This window comes from Amblyomma maculatum, chromosome 5 (genome assembly GCF_055883805.1).
Source record: "Amblyomma maculatum isolate TAMU_Amacu chromosome 5, ASM5588380v1, whole genome shotgun sequence".
NCBI classification, from domain to species: Eukaryota; Metazoa; Arthropoda; class Arachnida; order Ixodida; family Ixodidae; genus Amblyomma; species Amblyomma maculatum.
In genome coordinates this window covers 2,327,325-2,347,582 of record NC_139348.1, presented here as the reverse complement: position 1 = coordinate 2,347,582, position 20,258 = coordinate 2,327,325, and the positions used below count along the sequence as shown (strand labels likewise).

Below are 20,258 nucleotides of genomic sequence, written 5' to 3'. Positions count from 1 at the left end.
AAACAAAGTAACTTATGTGTTACGACGAGACGCACAACTTTCGGCAGACCACTCCGGTAGGCTTTCCGCGGGGACATCCAGTCACTAAAAAATACCATGTACCCTGTTGCTTTTGAGTCTGGCAACTACATGGGCAACTACGTTGGCTAAATTCCCAAGAATCATTGCGTGCAAGAGAGAGAAGGGAGTGGAGTCAGAGGAGGTTGGCTTGCGGAGGCTGGGCGCGCTCCCTCCATGGTGTCCGCTCGGCCGAGCAAGCCAGCAGAGAGGAGAAAAAACTCACAGCTGTGACGAAAACTTTGGTGTATGTTTTTGTTTGATGCCGCCACCGGATCCTAGCTTAAATAATAAAGAGGCCATAGCCTGGCGGCGATTACAAGCCGGAAATTTCCCGAGAGAGAGAGAGAGAGAGCAGAACTTTTTATTTATTCCAGCGGATGAAGAGGCTCTGGCCCTCTGTCGCTTGGGATGGATGGCGGGTGCCCCGCCTCAGACGCAGGCCGGCAGACGTTGTTGGCCGGCGGCGTCCCAGGCCAGCTGGATGGCGACTAGCTGGACCCCAGGGTCCGAGCAGCGCAGCATGGTCTCCCAGAGTTGCGGCGTCAGATTTAGACCCCTCCCGGGAGAAAAGGGACAGTCCCAGAGGATGTGTTCGAGGGTCCCTTTCGTGTCACAGTTTGCACAGAAATCAGATCTTTTTCCTGGGAGCATATGGCTCACCAGGAGCGGGTGTGAGAATGTCCCAGTCTGAAGGCGACGCCAGGCGACGGCCTGCCTGCAGTTTAGGGTAGGGGCTGGCGCAGCAGCCACCCGTCTACTGAGTCTATAATGCTGCAGAATTTCTGTGTAAGATTTGGCACACTCTATGCTCCCCGCTCCAAGCCCCCCCCCCTCTTCCGCCGGCTCGGTGGTAGAGCCCTCGAGCCATGGCATGGGCGGATTCGTTGCCGGGAACGCCAGTGTGCGCTGGAGTCCAAATCAGCTGTATAGTTCGCGAGATTGGCGATTGCTGTAATATTCGAATTGCCTGGGGAGCAATCAACCCACGACTGTAATTTCGTATGGCAGTCTGTCGCAGATCACGAAACGCGTCTTTGTCTGGGCGCAGGCTAGAGCTACAGCCACTTCCTCAGCTGCCTCAGGAGATCTAGTTTTCAGAGTGACCGCGGTGATCGGTCTACCCGACCCATTCGTTACCGCTGCAACCATAAAGGGGCTTGCCCCTCCGGCAGCATCTACAAAATTTCCCGAACCCTGTCTGGTTCACACCCAGATAGGTGAGAGAAATAATGATAAATGTAAAGCCGCGAAGCGAGGGGGACCCTCGACCATATACTTTGGGAATGCCCTAAGTCTCCGGGCGCTAGGGACAACATTAAAAGTAGAGAAGCCTGGGTAACCCTGCTGCGAAGCGATCGACGTCCCCGCTGACCAGCAGAAAGCCGCCCGCCTGGCGGCTGAGGCCGCGACGGTTCCAGCCCCCGTTCCTCAGGCCTGCGTGCCAGGAGCGGGGAGTAGGGGGCCTCCTAAATCGGTTGAAATTAAAGTTTTACTCAATCAATCAATCAATGTTTTTGTTTGTAAGCGTTGTGCGATTCTCTCGCTGCCTTGTCGCCGCTTGTAGTGATCGCCGCTCACCAAGTAGTCGTCGATGGTTTGTCGCCGCTTGGTAGCCGGTCGGACTTCTTTCGTTGTCGCGATGGCGTCGCTGCGAGTCATAAAGGAGGCTATGGCAGAGTGCATTTCCATTCGCTAGAATGCGGGTGTGCTCCGTGAACTTCGCCCCTGTATACTGCTGATTGTCGACGGCATACTTGGGTGAGGCGGGCGTTTTGGATGCCTGCCCTTGGCGACGATCGCTCGGTGTTTTGCGACGTGCCTCTGGTGTAATGAGCATTTCATATGCTTGCATATCCCGAAGACTGGACAGCTCGTTGCATTCGATTAGTTTACCCGTGGAGACTCACCGGACTTAAATTCTCCGCGTACTCGCCTCCGATTGGTTTCGTAGCCATGTGGAGTACGATCGTCCCGTTTATCACAGCCCTTCTTCTGACGATGTTTAGCACCTGTAGCAAGCTTTGTTCTTAAAAAGGCATATTTGTGGGCATGCACTCTGGAACGTTAACATGATGACCATTGGGCTATTTGGTGCGAATCACATCGGGAAAAACAACAAGTGTATGTCGTTCTTCTTGGTGTCTGTGTTTGCAATGTATACGTGTATACTTTGACGTGACAGCAATGAATTTGCCATTTTCGCCGCCTTTCACGGCTGCGGAAAGGTTGAGTACCGAGCCTGACCACGCCTCTGACTAAACGGCGAAGCCACCCGCTCGTCTGTCGTCTCAACACGATCGATCCTTTAGCGGCTCGCAGCTCCTGTGTCGGTCTAGGGTCTCCTTTGAAATAGTCAGGCCTCCTCCTCCTGACGCGTGTCGCATGCTAGCAGCCATTCCACCAGCAGAGGAGGGGTGGAGCGGCCGTGCCACGATCTGGGCCCCAGGGCCGGCAGACAGAAAACGCCCTCAGTGCGCAGACCATTCAAAGCGTGCACCGCCGCTGCTCAAGTCCGGCTGTGGTTTGGCATACTGCCGGAAGGTAGTGAAGACACTGCCAGGATTTGTAGCTGTCCTTGAAATCCTTCAAAATATGGTAGTATTTGAAAGTTGAATTTTACACTCAGCTATGCTTAATGGCTTAAGCTGGTCATCTGGCTATATTGCATCTTGACAAGTTACAAGCAACATTAATATCCAAGAAAAGCCTCGCTTTGTTTATAAATGCACGCAGAAAAGTTTCCTAGTCTTATTATTGCAGCTGTTCTGAGTGCCGCAGCCTTGCAAGTTCAGCAGCGCAGCTTCCCAGGTCTCCAGTAAGGGAATGGGTGAAACGGTTCGGTTGGCATTGGCGGGCCCACGCTTACATGGTATAAGGTGGGAACACAGAGCAGTGTCAACTCGAGCCCCGGTGTTGTGCACGGTAGAAATGGTGTAGTAGTATGGGATTAAAATTAGTGACAGGTTCTTGTGCGGAGGGGGGAAACAGAACTCTCCTCCTCAGTGTTGGGCTTGTATTTGGAGCATTGCCTATTGTTTGCCCGTGGTGGAGGTGTGAAGACCTTGGTCTAGTGCTGAGTGCTTTGCGGCCATCTTGCGCTGCTGAGCACGACCGCGACGCTGGCTCCTAGTTTCATTATTTCAAGTGTGACCCGCTTTGGTGACCGCAATCAGCGTTGAGAAAGGAGCCTCCTGCTCTACGATATAAAGAAGTTCTCACAGAGAGCACGCTACACGTCTCCTTGCCATACGTTTGGGCGCAATAGCGTTGAGAGTGCCGTTATGTATAAAATTCTGCGTTGAGCGAAAAGCCATTGGCCTGCTTAGGCACTCATTGTTCGATGGATTGTGTGACGTCACTACGCTGCATATCATGACAGAGTCTGGTGACATGCACAAGAATGCTGAATTGGGCGAGTTGGTGCGTTTGCATTTTAGGAAACGTAACGCAAAGAAGACAAGGACAAAATGAGGGATACACACACACACTGGTGACTTGGGCAGCTCCTCTGAGATGATGAGATGGGAATCTCCGGGGCTGGCTGTGACCTCAAGTCAGACCAGATTCTCTACTAGGCCGCGCAAGCACGTTCGTACAGCTTGGTTAAGGTATCTACATGAGGTGGCCTTTCAATGAAGCGGCAGCTTATGAGACTTCGTGCCACTTGATACGGGTGAACCCCGCCGGGGTGGCACAGTGGGTAGGGCACTCGACTACTGTGCCCAAGGACGCGGGATCGAATTCCGGCCTCAGCAGCCGCTTTTCGATGGCGTAGAAAAGCTAGGCGCCCGTGTGCTGTGCGTTGTCAGTGCACGGTAAAAAACCCCAGGTGGTAGAAATTTCCTGAGCTCTCCACTACGGGGTCTCTCATAGCCTAGCTGAGTCGCTTTGGGACATTAAATCCCAAGACCAAACCAAATATCCAGGAAAGTAGGAGATTGAATAGCTGTCACTGTAGCTCACTGGGCGAGAGCACGAAATGTGAAATTTGGAGGTTGTAGATTCGGAGCCCACCACCTTTGTGTTGCTTTCCATCTAGTTTGTATTTAGTATTTACATTTATTCCCATAAATTCTTAAAATAATAATTCTTGTCAACAGCAGGTGATTAAAAAGATTTTTAAAAATTTCCTCTGCATTTCATGCTTTTTCCTTTTCAATAAAAATCTGGAATTATGTTGTTAAGGGCATTATTATCTGTCCAATGTACTCAATGAGTCCTTGAAATTTCTATTTTTCTAAATTTTTGTTTCCTTTAAAACATCTGTGAACCCTGCACTGCATTTGCAAATACCCATATCCTTATGGTGAACCTCAGTGACGAAGTGGTTCCAGATTTGGCTGTGACTCTAAGGACATCGGTTCACTTTTGGCTGTAGCAGCTGCATTTTTATAGAAGTGGTGCACAACACACCTGTGTGTACTATGCTATGTCAGTTGCAATTCGAAGAAACCGCAGCAGTTACAATTAATCTGCAGCCCTTAACTACAGCATCCCTCATGCCATGTATTGCTTGGGATGGAATAGATGATCATGATTGACGACAGACAGAGAAATAGTGAACATGCATAGCATTGGCATCTGCTGCTAGCACTGGGGTATGCAAAAATGCCACATGTTTCCAGAGGACAAAGTTGCATGAGAACACCATTTATCATACATCAACACACACTGCAACATTTCCACAACACAACTTGCAAGCATGTTGGCAAGGACTGCCAAGAGTTCTAATTCGGCTTCCAGTGGCTGTAGTATTTGTTCATCAAGCATTGTTCATCATAATTAAGTATTAGTTACTTTTGGCTTAAACTGAAACACAGTGATAAAAGAATGCCAGATTTTTGAAAATTGGTTTAACTGAAAAGGGCAGTATTTCTAGCATGCATGTCACAAGGGTATTCATTACCACCCAGACGGCCACTGACGTCCGACGGACAACCAAACTCGGCTGCAACTCGGCGGCCGATTTCGGACGTCCGCCGGAATTCCGGCGTACGTACGAAAGCGGATGGTCGAATCCGTTCGCCCAGCGGACAGCCGCCGTACGTCCGCCACTGGATTTGCTTTTACACAGCTATGATATAGTTTGTAGTCGTCGTGCTCGTCTGAACTGCGTATAAATCAGTAATGCCGTCAAGTCTGCATTATATGATGCCAGAGCGAATCGATGCGATAGAAAGCGTTTCCATTAAACAGTTTTTTTTATTTTCCGCATGTTTCATCATTGAATTCTTCCATCAAAAATTTTTAAATAAAAGGTAAATGACCATTAAACATTTTTCTATCATGATGCTTCGGTGAAATTTTAATCAGTGGCTGAATAGACGCAGCAAGTAGCAAGCTCAAAAAGAACGAAACCGAACCTATCCTCTAAAAAATTTGAAATGAGCCAATCCAATCCACCTGACAAGTTGAAGTTTAGTCATGGAAGATGGCTTCACGTTTCCGTGTTCTGCATTTTCTGCGCAGTTACAAATACCTACGGCTGTAATGCACTGCTAGCATTGTTTTTGCTGTGGCTTGGTGCGGCTGGCACACTTTGTTCACCCGCCGATTCCAAAGTAAGTATTTCACCGAACTTTTGTTTCTTTAGTGGAACTTTTCGATGCACCGATAGTGGTGAGCTTTTGGGTAAGGAAACAGCTCTGTACAGCAGCCGAACGGTCGAGTGTTTTAGGCGAGACTGACAGGATGGCTCCGCGCCGACTAACTAAAGGGCAGCCTCAAGTCTGAGGGCCATCTTTCTCGGCATTACTGGACGCTGCGCCAGTAAGCCGCGCAACTTCTCTGTCTCTGATAAAGGAGTGCCTGCCCGAGCTTTAAAGGAGTTAATTTGTTAACCATGCGCAACGTGCTGAGTTGTAAAAACTATACGAGAAAACTTTTGCACTCGAGCCTATCGTGCGACATGCCTACACTTGTGAAAACGTCGCGAGCTTTTTTTTTTTCTTTTTTTTTTTTTTTTTAATGGACAGCCGCTGATCTTTCTCTCTTGAGCTTTACGGCAACTACAGTTTCTAGAAGGAACGGCTGTAGCTGCTAAACTAAAGGATTAGTACTCTCCTTCAGCTTTGACAAACCAGGACAGCACCTTGCGCATGTTGGTTATGCATGTGGGACCGAACCGCGCAGAACAAGGAGATGAGAGAGAAAAAAAAAAAAGCCAGCACTTGTCTTTCTTGACCCGTTGTTCTGCGCTGTTCTGGCACGAATTTGACATACCGCCGCCGCGATACAGTTGGGCTGTAAGCTCTGGTGCCTGCAACGCCTTCTTTTATGCAAAACAGGCATACTGGGAGGCCATGCAAGCCGCGGGCTCAAAAAAAAAAAAAGAAAAAGAAAAAAAAAAAAAAAACGAGTTGAGCAAAAGTGCGATGAAAACAAAATTGTTGTTGCTTTGTCCTTACAGATATTCAAAGGCTCCTCAAAACTTCACTGCATTATTGACAGCGAGATAATGCCAAAGCTACACTAGAGCCATGCAGCACCTTATAGTGCATGATACTGAGCTTATGTCTCGCACTGAAAGCTCTTACCATGTTCTTAGATTATCATATTAAAGTAGCTTTAAACCCATGCTTGTTAATACAGTGATAGCCATAAATTGAATCTAGGGCATCATGCTCACATACAAGGCTTCTGATAACCGCTGGTCACATGATGTGGGCTATAGCGGAAACCTGTACCTGGTCATCTTACAAGCATTTGTGCAATTGATGCTTTTAATGTGTTGTAGAAGTTTTTGTGTTCTGTTTCTGTATGGGAATGCTTTCCTTATTGAAGGCTAACATTTGGCTTGCTACAGCAAAACCTCTACCAAGTCATCCTAAAAACAGCACTGCAGTTGGGGCTTTTAGTGTGTTGTAAAAGTATTTGTGTTCTGCTTCTGTATGGCAATGCTTTTCTCATTGAAGACTAGCATGAGGCTTCCAAAAATTTTTCAGATGCCATTTGCTGTAGCCGATTTCGTAGGCCAACAGGAAGCAGCACTTTGAACATGGAAAACTGTCATCCACGGGGGAAAAACAGCAACATCCCTTTGCATTCTCATTTCTTTGGTATGGCTAAAAGTGAGTATTGTATTATTATCTATATTATTAATATTGAATCATGATTGTCAGTGTTGAAGTTGTTTGAGCGTGATGATTTTAAACACACAGGACATCCCTTCGACATTAAGGTTTTAGCTTGTTTACATGTAGGATGTAGAACTGGTTTCAACATACTTTATGCAGCAAATTCTTTTTACATTGTCCACCATGTTACTTTTTGTCATTGTCCATTGAAGTAAATAACCAGTATTTTACGTTTACACAGTCGTCCACTCTTAGCTTGAATGGGAATGTGTGGCATGCAGTTTGCAAAATAGCAATGCATCCGTCACAGCCATGCATCAAGGCTAAGTGGCTGGTGCATAGAGGGACCAGCCGCTCCAGCTTCAACGTCATCTGCCTCTTTGCTCCGGTGTGCAGACGTACATTGAGGCAAAGTGGTTTATGTGTAGAGAAACCAGGAGCTTCTTTGTCACATCTGGCTGTTTGTTACGGTGTGCAGATGCGCATCGAGGCAAAATGGGTGATGTGTAGAGGGACCAGGAGCTGCTGCTTAACATCCTTCGCCTCTTTACTACAGTGCACAGCTATGCATTGATGCTAAGTGGCTTGTGCATGGAGGGCCCAGGAGCTGCAGCTTCACGTCTGCCTCTTCGCTCAGGTACGCAGGTGCGTATTGAGGCAAAATGGCTTATGCATAGAGGGACCAGGAGCTGCTGTGTGACATAGTCTGTATATTTGCTATGGTGCGTATCGAAGTACAGTGGGGGGGCTCATGTGTAAAGGTACCATGAGCTGCTGTGTCATGTCGTCTGCCTCTTTACTATGGTGCGCAGGCATGCATCAAGGCAAAGTGGCTTATGCATAGAAGGACCAGGAGCTGTTGCTTCACATCTGCTACGATGCGCAGCTGCATATTGTGGGTGGTGGTGGAAAACATTGCCATCAGATAAAAAATACAGGAGGTTACTCACTAGCTGACCCTGAGGGGGCCTGCCCTGACAAAAACAAGGGGTCCCTAGTTAGGGACCCCAGTGGTGGTAGAGGGACTAGAGGCTGGTACTTCACGCTGTCTGCCTCTTCGCTACGGTGTGCAGCTGCAATGGATGCAGTGGCATCTCAAAAAGTGCATGCCATGCACTCGCATGTTCAGCCTGAGTGAACGACTGTGTACCTGCTATAGCTTTGTTATTCATAGAATAAACCTAGGCCAAGTTGGATAAATTATAGCTCACCTCATATGTGGTCAGCAAAGAAAAGCCACTCCAGAAAATCTGATGCATTTACTGTCATAATATTCTTATTCATATACATGCTACTGACAAGTCAGATTCTTCACCCTCAGAAATGCCAGAAAAATAACCAAGGGTGCGTCTGCAATAGTCTAGCTTGCTCTTTCTCTGCAGACTTGAGTCAGATGTGTGTTCCATTGCTGTGGGTGGGACAGGTGTGAATCTTTGATTTTAAGCTTGCAACAAGTATGTTATTGTAGTTTAAAGGCAAAACTGTACTAATAATCGCAGCCCCCTGTGGCCTTTATCCCCTTTTAATAGTGTTGCTAGACACTGAATTATTAGTTTACTCTGCACTGTTTCTGTCTAGTTAATGTGTGGAGATGTACATATATTTATATGACTTGGAGTTGTCGACTTTGCACTTAGAAACATTGTAGCATTATCTGATGTGTTGCTTTCATTTCTTTAATGATTTCTGTAAGGGATCGGTGGGTATGCTAGGCACCATTATTAGTCTGCTCTTTTTGGGTCACCTGTTCAATGCCCAGCTGCGGTCGTCTCCCACTTGCCCTCGGACAGGAGGCGGAGAGACGCGCACAGAGAGGCAGCTACAGCAGCTACAGTGCTTAACGGAAACGTAGGCAGAGAGGGAAAGAAGTCCCCTCTTCCGAGGACTTTGCTGTCGCACTCGAAGACGCGGGGACAGGCGGTTTGTTCTCGTTGCTGTGTCATGTAGGGGGCTCATTTTTATTTAAGGAGCTTTACGAACAGTATACAACTAAGGGGTCCTTAGTACGCTGACTGGACCCATCACCCGGAGGCAGCACAGCTTTGAAACGAGCACCTCTTTTGGAAGAACTGCTTATCGTTCAAAGAAAAAACACTGTCAGGTTGAAGGGTGTAAGGCCCTCTTCCTTGTTTGGGAGCCCATAAAAGTGACAATTATTCAGTGCAGGCGCGCTGAGTGGGGTCTCGTTGAGGATTCCAACCCTGGATGTCAACAATGGTGGGAGATGGCGGCGTTGAAAAAGGGCAAGTGTGTAACAGTGACGGTATGATGTGGAGCGGGAGGATGTGGGTTGGCTCTTCTGATGTGGTCCGCAATGGTGCTGACTCGGACGCCAATAATTGCAATAATTGCCCTGTAAAAGGAGCCGCCAAGGATGCAAGCTTTGGGCAATGGTTGTGCACGTGGGACACCGTTTTGATGGGTTCTAATTTTTTTTTTTCCTAGGGGAGAGAGTTTGGCATGTGACCTAGTGAGCCAATCATTTCGAGGTCCATTCTCTGAATTCTGTTTCTTGTGAAACGAATTTGTTGTCCCTTTTGCATTGCTTGTATTAGGGAGAGGGTGAAGAACTTATGAAAGTGGAAAGACATGCCAAAATGTTTGTTAGCCAGTCATGTGTGAGTTCGTTGTCATTGGGGATGAGAAATGTGGGCGGAGTCCCGAAGTTAATGAAACGGCCCCGCGACCTGGAGAACTTGTTCTGAGCTAGATTTTGATCTCTTTCCTCTTCGGCATAGATCATGGTCATTGTTTCACCTGTTGTAAATACGTACATTCATGTATAAAATTTTCAGTTCATCTTCCTCTTCGTGTGCAAGTTGTTGTGGCCAGATGCAGTAAATTCACTATTTTCATTTCTATATAACGTGCCTTTCTGAAGATGGTGAGCTCTTTTGTCCAATCCTGTAAGAAAGCAGCAAAGCGCTCCCAAATTTTCCACAAAACTGTGTGATATCTTTAATACTAACTGCGGCTTGGTGTCACTCAAAACATGTAGTTGAGGTAGATTTCTTCCCCCCCCCTCTTTTTGTTCGTTCAAATGAGGACCAGCGGACACTAACTCTTGCTTTTGTAATGCCCTAGGCTCCGCCTTAAGGCAGTACTCCAATGTCAATACCATTTTTATAGCTATGGCTGTCCAACAGCACTAATGTCTTTTATACACTTCTTTTACTAATCTCTTACCCAAGTGGTGGCTTATACTGCGGGGGCGAAAGTCTCTGGACAGTATGTCTAGATTTTGGACTAGAATCGCGATGTAAACGAATTGTGACCTTATTTCTCTTGCACACATGAAAGAACTAACGTTCAACTTTCACATCGACAAGTATGGTCCGAGTTTCCTGGTCGATGTGAAAGTTATGTGCTTTGATTGCAGTTTGTGTAGTCCACACACTTGTCTCCGATATTACATAGGGGCAAATTAGGCGCCTTTACAGGGGCAGTTTCTTTGGCGCCCACTACCTTCCCCATAAAAAAGCTACAGTGTTTCTTGTGAGCAGCTGGCTGCATTTATAAATACCATTATTTTTTTTGTAATTTGTTGTGCGTAGTTGAGAAATCCATGACATACATGCACAGCTGGTTGCCAGAATTCTGCAACCATATTTCAGTAACTAACATCCATGCTGCATGCTGCCGGTAATACATCAAGAGCTTGTGGTTGTCAGCTTTTTGTGTTTTGTGTAACTATAAGCCTTGCTATTGTAATGTCACATATAGCGCTGTGGGTAAACAAATAACTTTACTTTTACTCTTGTAGAAGCACGAACACTGCGCAATCACTGCGGCGGGCTATGCTTCCACATTGGGCTTTAGCCACATGTCAAATGTGTATCTTTATTCTGCTGCAGCAGCTTGCATGTTATCAGATAAGTTGCTTCGTCGCAGCTGCTCTAAGGAGACGCTTTCTAGACGCTTGTAGCCTAGATGTTGATGTCGATATACCCCCGACACGTCCAGGGAATGTCTTCGGTAGAGGGTACATGGAAACCAGCGAAATGTGCAGTTTACAGAACAAAAAGGTAACAATTTTAAATGATGTTATTATTGATCACTTCTTTTCAGAGCAGGAACAATGACTTTAGAAATCTGCCTGTTAAACCGCCCAAAATGCAGGTTTCTGCCGCCAATGCGTACCTGTGTAATACTGCAATGCTCTGGCTGTGCTTTATGTTCATATACAGCATCCTTTATGCTTAGTTTCTCTGCATGTGCACTCCATGTCTTGGGCATTGCTGAGGGCGCATAGCAGCAAGCATAACGTGCCATGTTTGGTCAGGGTGGCATGTTCAAAAAGACGACATAAAAACATTAAAATACTGAATGCCAGGTTCTGGTCAAACTACGTTTGTATCTTTTGTTATTCTGCATGGGTTTTGCTGCAGTTATATGACCTTTCTATATAGTATGTGACAGTTCTGAATGGAGATGCATGCGTACAGTGCCATCTGGAAAAAGCAATTGAGAGAAACTGGCAGGTGCCCTTGGAGATGTGTAATCAAAGTTCAGCACAGATAACTTGAATTTCATTTTCCCTTCTATTGCAGGAGGAGCCCAGCCTGCTCTTTCCATCTTAGGCCTGAAAGACCAGCAACAGCTGATCGAGAAAATGCACAGGATAGTAACTGCTCCTGGAATCCCGGCCTGCGGAGGCCGCCCACAGAGAACTCGATCCTCGCTAATTCCGAAATATTAGGTTTCAATAAATACCTTTTCCTCCACCACCTCCCCAAGGGAAGAGCTGTCACGGCCAAGGATAATTAAAAAAAATTATTCAAGTAGATTCTTAATACTCCAGTTGGCCTGCATTTTACCATGCCATTCCTTAACATCGATATTTTTTTAGTGTAGACTATTTATGCATGCAGTTTTTGCAATAAAGCAAAAAAAAAATGCTTTACAACCTCGTATGCTGGTATGCCTATGCACTTAGCATGTTTTCAGGAATGGTGCATTTGTGTAAAGCTCAGCTAGCATATGTGCCTCTTTGATGGAAGTTTTAATTGCACACTACTGTTCAGTGCTTTGTGTGTGAAAGTAAAGCAGACAACAGGAAACTTGAACCTGTTTCATATTCTATTGTCTGCTTTACTCTCACGACAAAGGCATTGATCACTAGTATGTGACTGAAATTTCCATGGCACATGCTTGCTGAGCTTTACACGAATGTTATTTGCAAGTTTTTACACCAATAGCGGGCCCTGCAAGCATGTTCCGGGAAACGTCCGAATGTCCGCCTCCGGCTGCCCGTCGGACGTCCGTGGGACGCGATCCGGATCCACGAACGATAGTCCGACGGACATCCGCTGTACGTATATCGAACATAACCGGACTTCCGTCGGATGTCCGAAGGTCCGAAAACGGACGTCCGTCGGTCGACCGTCGGACGTCTATGGCCGTCTGGGCAGCTGTACGTCACAGAAGAAAATTGAGAGAGTGGTGAAAACAGAACATAATGAGATAAGAGCAATGAAATTTAGTACTGCTATTGTTAATTATAATAATAATAATAATAATCATCATCAGCCTGATTATACCCACTGTAGGGCGAAGGCCTCTCCCATATTTCTTCACTTAACCCGGTTCTGTGCTAACTGCATCCACTTGACCCCTGCGAGCTTCTTAATCTCATCCGCCCACCTAACTTTTTGCCGCCCCCTGCTACGCTTTCCTTCCCTTGGAATCCAGTTTGTTACCGTCAGTGACCATCGGTTATCCTCTTTTCGCACTACATGTCCTGCCCATGCCCACTTCTTCTTCTTGATTTCAACTAAATGTAATTAACTCGAGTTATTTCTCTGACCTACTCTGTACGCTTCCTATCTCTTAACGTTACACCTGCCATTTTTCGTTCCATAGCCTTCTGGGTTGTCCTCAACAAGTAGAATTCTCTTGGTTAGCCTCCACGTTTCAGCCCCATAGGTGAGTACAGGCAAGATGCAACTGTTGTATACTTTCCTCTTGAGCGATACTGGTAAGCTGCTAGTCATAATCTGCGAGTGCTTGCCAAATGTGCTCCATCCCAATCTTATTCTTCTTGTTATTTCCTTTTCATGGTCCGGATCTGCGGTTACTACCTGTCCTAAGTAGACATATTCGCCTACTACTTCCAGTATTTCGCTACCTAATGTAAACTGCTGCTCCTTCCCGAGGCTGTTCAACATTACCTTAGTCTTCTGCATATTGATTTTCAAGCCTACCTTTCTACTTTTCCTGTCTAGGTCATCAATCATTATTTGCAGTTCATCCCCCGAGTTGCTTAGCAAGGCAATGTCATCAGCAAATCGCAGATTACTGAGGTATTCTCCATCTACCCTTATCCCTAACTGCTCCCATTCCACGTCTCTGAATACTTCCTCTAAAGAAGCTGTGAATAGTACTGGGGAGATTGCGTTTCCTTGCCTAACACCTTTATTTATGGTAATTTTGTTACTATCTTTATGCAGAACTATGGTTGCTGTGCAGCCACTATATATATCTTCCAGCACTTTCACGTGCGGCTCGTCTACCCCCTGATTTCGCAATGCCTGCATTACTGCCGAGGTTTCAACCGAGTCAAATGCCTTTTTCATAATCAATGAATGCTATGTATATGGGCTGGTTATATTCCAAGCATTTTTCTATCACCTGATTGATGGTATGGATATGATCGATAATAGAGTACCGTTTCCGAAACCCTGCTTGACCCTTTGCTTGATTGCAGTCTAAGGTTGGCCTGATTCTATTAGCGATTACCTTAGTAAATACCTTATACGTAACAGACAGTAAGCTGATTGGTCTGTAATTTTTAAGGTCCTTAGAGTCCCCTGTCTTGTGAATGAGGATAATGTTTGCATTCTTCCATGGTTTCGGTACCGTCGATGACACCAGGCACTGCGTATACACGGTGGCCAGTTTTTCTAGCACGATAACTCCCCTGTCCTTCAGCAAATCTGTAGTTATCTGATCCTCTCCAGCTGATTTCCCTCTTTTCATAGTTTCTAGTGCTTTCTTGACCTCGTCCTTCGTCACTGGTGGAATGTCTGACTGTTTTTCCCTACCGCCAATCTCATTACGGTCCTGACTACTTTGGCTACTGTAGAGATCTGTATAGAACTCCTCGGCTACTTTGAGTATTATGCGAAGCATATGAACGTAGGTTTCGGGCCTTCGCGCGACGCCCGGCAGTGGCCACCATTGACCCTGAAGTGGGGTCACGTGACGTGACGTCACGTGATGACGTCACACCGGCTGCAGATGGCGCCTCATATCGCGCCGTTGGTCGCCTCCAGGCGGTGGCCACCATTGACCTTGAAGTGAGATCACATGATGTGACGTCACGTGATGACGTCACACCGGCTGCAGATGGGGCCTCATATCGGACGTCTCCTCCGTCGGGCGGCACCCGGCGGAGGCCTCCACTAGTCTTCCTGTATATGCTCCCGGGAGCATATACAGGAACACTAGCCTCCACACTTCGGTTCGCGCCGTCGCGCGCGACGCGGCGACGGCGCCACCATCGCTGCATCACGTGATATGTGACGTCACGCCAGGGATGAAGCGGCGCGCGCCCGCCGTCGCGTCAGTCTCTGTGCCCGCAACCACGCCAGCGTCTTTGCGCCGGGCGTGTATGCGTAAGTGACGTGCAAACCAAGAGTCATGCATTTACGGACCATAAGAGTGTGTTTGTCGGGCTGCAAAGAATAAAGTACGACGATTAACCTAAAACCACGTCTCCGTTACTTGGCCCCATCCACACTGAGGCAGCTGCTTAACATGCTTTGCATCCACTGGGCTTAACCTTGATAAGCCTCCCCAACATTTGTTTTGTCCATATCAGTGATGACGTTGCCTGCCTTGTCCCTTATCGCATACATCTGGTTTTTGCCTATGCCCAATTTCTTTACCACTTTAAGGCTTTCCCCGTTCTTTACAGCATGCTCAATTTTCTCCATGGTATACTTCCTTATATCGGCCACCTTGCGCTTATTGATTAGCTTTGATATCTCGGCCAATTCGATCTGGTCTGTTGGATTGGAAGCTTTCATACTCTGGAGTTTCTTAATCAAATCTTTCGTCTCCTTAGACAGCTTACCGGTATACTCTCTAACTATCCTACCACCTACTTCTACCGCACACTCAGTAATGATATCTCTGAAATTATTGTTCCTTGCCTCTAGGGTAATGTCGCCATCCTCAGTTAGAGCTGAATATCCATTCTGTAGTGAGATCCTGAACTCTTTTGCCCTCCCCCTCACTGCTAATTCGTTGATCGGTTTATTTCTTACTAATCTGTTGCATTCTTTCTTCAGGTTTAGGCTAATTCGGGACCTCACCATCCTGTGGTCACTGCATCGCACTTTCCCGATTACCTCTACATCTTGCATAATGGCGGGGGTTGAATACATTATGAAGTCGATTTCATCTTTAGTCTTTCCGTTAGGACTTTTCCACGTCCATTTCCGGTTCTTCCGTTTGCTGAAGAAGGTATTCATGATTCGTAAGTTATTGCGCTCTGCAAACTCAACTAGTAACTCCCCCCTGCTATTCCTAGAACCAATGCCATAGTCACCTACTGCCTTGTCTCCTTCCTGCTTTTTCCCTGCCTTGGCATTGAAGTCGCCCATTAGTACAGTATACTGCGTCTTTACTTTTCGCATTGCCGATTCTACATCTTCATAGAAGCTTTCAACTGCCTGGTCTTCATGACTACATGTAGGTGCATAGGCCTGTACAACCTTCAGTTTATACCGCGTATTAAGCCTAATTACGATGCCTGCAACCCTCTCATTAATACTATAGAATTCATCTATATTACCCGCTATATACTTATTGACAAGGAAACCTACTCCTAGTTGTCGCCTCTCTGGTAAACCTCGATAACACAGTACATGCCCATCCTTCAGTACAGTATACGCCTCATTCGGCCTCCTAACCTCACTAAGCCCTATGACATCCCATTTCATGCCCTCTAGTTCCTCTAACAGCACTGCTAAACTAGCTTCACTAGCTAGGGTTCTAGCATTAAACGTTGCCAGGGTCAGTTTCCAATAGCGGCCTGTCCAGCATAGCCAGGATTTCTTAGCACCCCCTGCTGCGTCACAGGTCTGACCACCGCCGTGGTCAGTTGTTCCGCAGCCGCTGGTGACTGAGGGTCAGGGTTTTATGGAGCTTATCATAGGAGGTTGCGGCCAATTACTGCACCAGGGTGGCCAACTCCTGTTCTAGTGAGGGAGTGCGTTGCCGGAGGTGTTCACCGGCATCAGGTCGCACCCCAAACCTGTTTTGTGGCGATGTTAGTGTGCATTAAACAAAAAAAAAATTATAATAGCAAGCAGTTTATTTTCCATCAAAGAGATGGGAGGAGCTATTGTTAAAAGCTGCCTGAAAACGCCACAGCTTGACAAGAGCCCACAGCCCTCTTGTACAAGGTGATAGTGAGCGTACAAAAGAAAACACACACAATACATTGTCCACAGCTATGCACCACACATGCACATATTTATATATTTACATCTGCAACCATTACATAACTTGGGGTGAAATAATAAGCATGCAGGCGATGTTAGTGTGCATTAAAAAAAATGCTAGGTGTTCAAAATTTCTGGAGCCATCCACTACGGCATCTGTAGGGGTTAAACCCTATTAGTGAACCAAACCAAACCTATATATATTGTTTGGCAAAAGGTCACTTCAAAATGCTTATGGTCTGATAGCACACTTTTAAGCTGCCTATAAAGTTGAGCATATAGTTGTATAAATGCAACTCAGCACTTGCTAAATTAACCATCCCACTACTGTGGCTCAGTGGCTACCTTGTTACTACTGTGGCCTAAAGAATGTAGATTCAATGCTGGCCACAGTGGCTGCTTTTCATGGAGTCAAAGTGCCAGGCGCACATTTACTGTGCACTATCGATGCACATTAAAGAACTAGAGGCAGTCAAATTTAATTGGGCCCTCCACTACAACATTCCTCATAGCACATGTTGCTTTGGGTCTTTAAATTGCATTTACCATAGCTTGCCATATTAGTAAGTTAACTGATCTGTCATGCCATTCTTTTACATTGTTATATTGTTTAAAGTGTGCCAGTACTCATTGTAGAGACAAAGCAGTTATGACCTGCAGTATTCTTCCTAATGACGTATGATTAAGGTTAAGGCTGCTAAGGCTTTCCTTTCTTTGTGCATTATTCGCTAGTGGCACTGCTGTTACAATAAATGTGGTCAAATGTAGTGTGCTGGCCTGAACCACTGGCAGCTGATAGAATATGGTGTATAGCTTTCTGCTCAATGACATTAGGCTTTGTTGTTCGTGAGCACCTTCGGCAAGCAGATTTACGTTTCTTGGAACTGAAACGAACCTGTTTATCAATATTTTTGTTCACCGATATGGAAGGAAGGTATAAGAAACTTGTTCGCAATTGCAAGCGTTTTCTGAAGCTTTTCGAGCACTGTTTCTAACACTGGCATGAGCCAATGGGCAGGCTCTTTCGCTACTGCCGGATTTTGTAGATACCCGGATATGGCTTGCAGCATTGCTGTGCAATCCCCGTGGCTTGCGGTCATTGATCCTTGACCATCGAGGCTTTGAATTACATTTATCATCTCCACTGTGTCGGCTTCCATTTCATTCGTTTTTTCTGTGTCACTGGTGCCCTGTAAAAAGCAATAAATAAATATATGGTATGCAAGTCATACACTGTGCTGTCATGAGTGATCTCAAGACAAGGTTTCATGCTTCCACAGCCAGACAAGCCTCACGGTTTTCGATAAGTATCAGAGGGGCATGTTTTGGTATGAAAAATGCAATGTTAAACATGAAATATGCATAATCTCATTTGCAAAATTTGAGTGTGCAGAGACTTCCTGCTGCACAAATGTAAATGCTATATTTACACTTCTTTGTCATACTTGCTTGTAGAATAGATTGCTATCATTTTCTAAAATTTTGTGCTCATCGCCAAAACTTTATCAAGTTATTTTTTCTTTGACAGTCTTGCATGAATTACCTGCTTGTTTTGTAACTGCTTGGAAAGGGAGTTCTTCTACCTACATTTCTGATTTTTTGAAAAGATAAACAATTATATTTTACAGTCAAAATTTTGAAGTGCATCATGTAAAAGCTGCCTTTCTTTTTTTTTTTTTTTTTTTTTTTTTTTTTGCTAGGAGCAGTAAAATGCAAAACTGGATTATACTTTGTACTCAGTTGCATGAAGGCCTCTGAATAACCTTGCCCGACGTGAAAATGAAAAAATAAGTTATATGCTTACAATCGGTTACACAGCTGTGAATGTGGGCCTAGGTTATGTTTAGGAATGGACCATTTAGATTGTTAACATGTATTGAATGGCACCAACCAAGCTTATTTAGCCTAATCAGTGTATCATGGGCGCCCCAAATATCTCAGCTTATAAACAGTGAATCTGTGTGTTTACCTCTCCTGTCAGTTCTGTGGCCATGAAGTCTTCATCATTGTTTATAGTCTCTTCAGAGGGAACAATAGCCAAATTTGCAAATACAGCATGAATGCGTTTGCACAGGTTTCTGAGCAATTCATTGTCTGTGAATGTGTGTACACACACTTTGCAGGTAAGGCAAGAAAAATTACATGAATTTTGGCGCATGCTTTCACTGTGTAAATTGTCCACGGATGTAACTGCGACTGTACGTTTAATTCCTGAAAGCCCGTGGGCTTATGTGTTCTTTACAGATGTGTATGCCGACATTGTGCCTTTCTGATGTTTCTTTTTTCAAATTCGGTTGCCGAATTTTTAACAAATTTTACCCATCTGTCAAAAATTTTGTTTCTGGTCAATTTCGACTTCACTGAAATTACTTTGTCCATCCTTCTGTTGTTTTTTTCCATGAAAATAACTATTTATTACTTTATGCAGCGCCTCGAGGCGCATGTTGGTGTTGATACTAGCAAGTTTTCAGTAGCAACTTGCACACATTTCTGGTCGCTGTGAGTAATATATCGGGTCTTGAATATTTGGGGGCTGGGATTAAAAAAATTCCTATGCAAAATCTACTAACCCATTCGAGCTGAAATAACGTTCACAAAGTAGCAAAATATAGTCTACGTTATCTGATAAGTGATTCAACATCGGTACTTGCCTAGATTTCTCGAAATCGAGAAAAAACTGCTCTCGGCGGCGTGCGCAATTTTCGCAGAAGAGAGTCGAAAAGCTATTTTAACATGATGCGTCATCTGTCGAGCAGTGAGACAAGCTCCATCCCGGCCATTGGCGCGCTTGCCTCGCTGCCCGACAGATGACGCACCATGTTAAAATAGCTTTTCGACTTTCTTCTGCGAAAATTGTGCACGCCGCCGAGAGCAGTTTTTTCTCGATTTCGGGAAATCTAGGCAAGTACCGATGTTGAATCACTTGTCAGATAACGTAGACGATATTTTGCTACTTTGTGAACATTATTTCAGCTCGAATGGTGTAGTAGATTTTGCACAGGAATGTTTTAAATCCCAGCCCCCAAATATTCAAAACCCTATAGTTGGAAGTAGTGCAAGAATTTTTTTCAAGCCCTTATTTTGATTTTCTTGTAGGTTACCCCATTCAAAAAAGTTGGCAAGAAGAATCTTGAATGCTTCTTCATTCCACTTGCGAGAGGTCGCGCGACCAGAGGAGAGGATGGTTTGGTTTGGTTTGTGGGGTTTAACGTCCCAAAGCGACTCAGGCTATGAGAGACGCCGTAGTGGAGGACTCCGGAAATTGCGACCACCTGGGGTTCTTTCACGTGCACTGACATCGCACAGCACACGGGCGCCTTGCTTTTCGCCTCCATCGAAAAACGGCCGCCGAGGCCGGGATTCGATCCCGCATCCTTGGGAACAGCTAGTCGAGCGCCGTAACCACTGCGCCACCCCGGCTTTTTTTTTTCTTTATTACAAATTTTTTTAAGCACACAGCATACACTCTGAATACAACAACCCGGCAGCCCGCCACTACCGATGTTCACACTTGCGACTGTCGCCTTCTCGAAAAACGAGTTTGGAGTAGGAGAGCTGCAGGGCGATGACAGCGAACGTCGGTAGCAGCCGCTTGCCAGACACTTCAGCTTTTTCAGGCGGGAACGCTGACGACGAATAGACGGTGTCAATATAAAATGTTTCGCCTGCG

General features: G+C 45.8%; 2 long non-coding RNA genes across 3 annotated transcripts in view; one reads left to right on the top strand and one right to left on the bottom strand.

Annotated features, from left to right (window-relative positions):
• Window positions 1-1,166: 1,166 nt before the first annotated feature.
• Window positions 1,167-20,258, bottom strand: part of LOC146187623 (uncharacterized) — a 62,469-nt gene continuing 43,377 nt past the window's right edge. The window contains exon 4 of the long non-coding RNA XR_014707377.1: window positions 1,167-1,708. This is a non-coding gene — a long non-coding RNA (uncharacterized LOC146187623). The remainder of the gene's footprint in view (window positions 1,709-20,258) is intronic.
• LOC146187626 (uncharacterized) lies at window positions 5,454-11,860 on the top strand. Of its 2 annotated transcripts, XR_014707373.1 has the most exons (3): window positions 5,472-5,621; window positions 7,005-7,130; window positions 11,687-11,860. It is a non-coding gene; the product is annotated as an uncharacterized LOC146187626 (long non-coding RNA). The 2 variants fall into 2 exon arrangements; XR_014707372.1 differs by having other exon boundaries at window positions 5,454-7,130.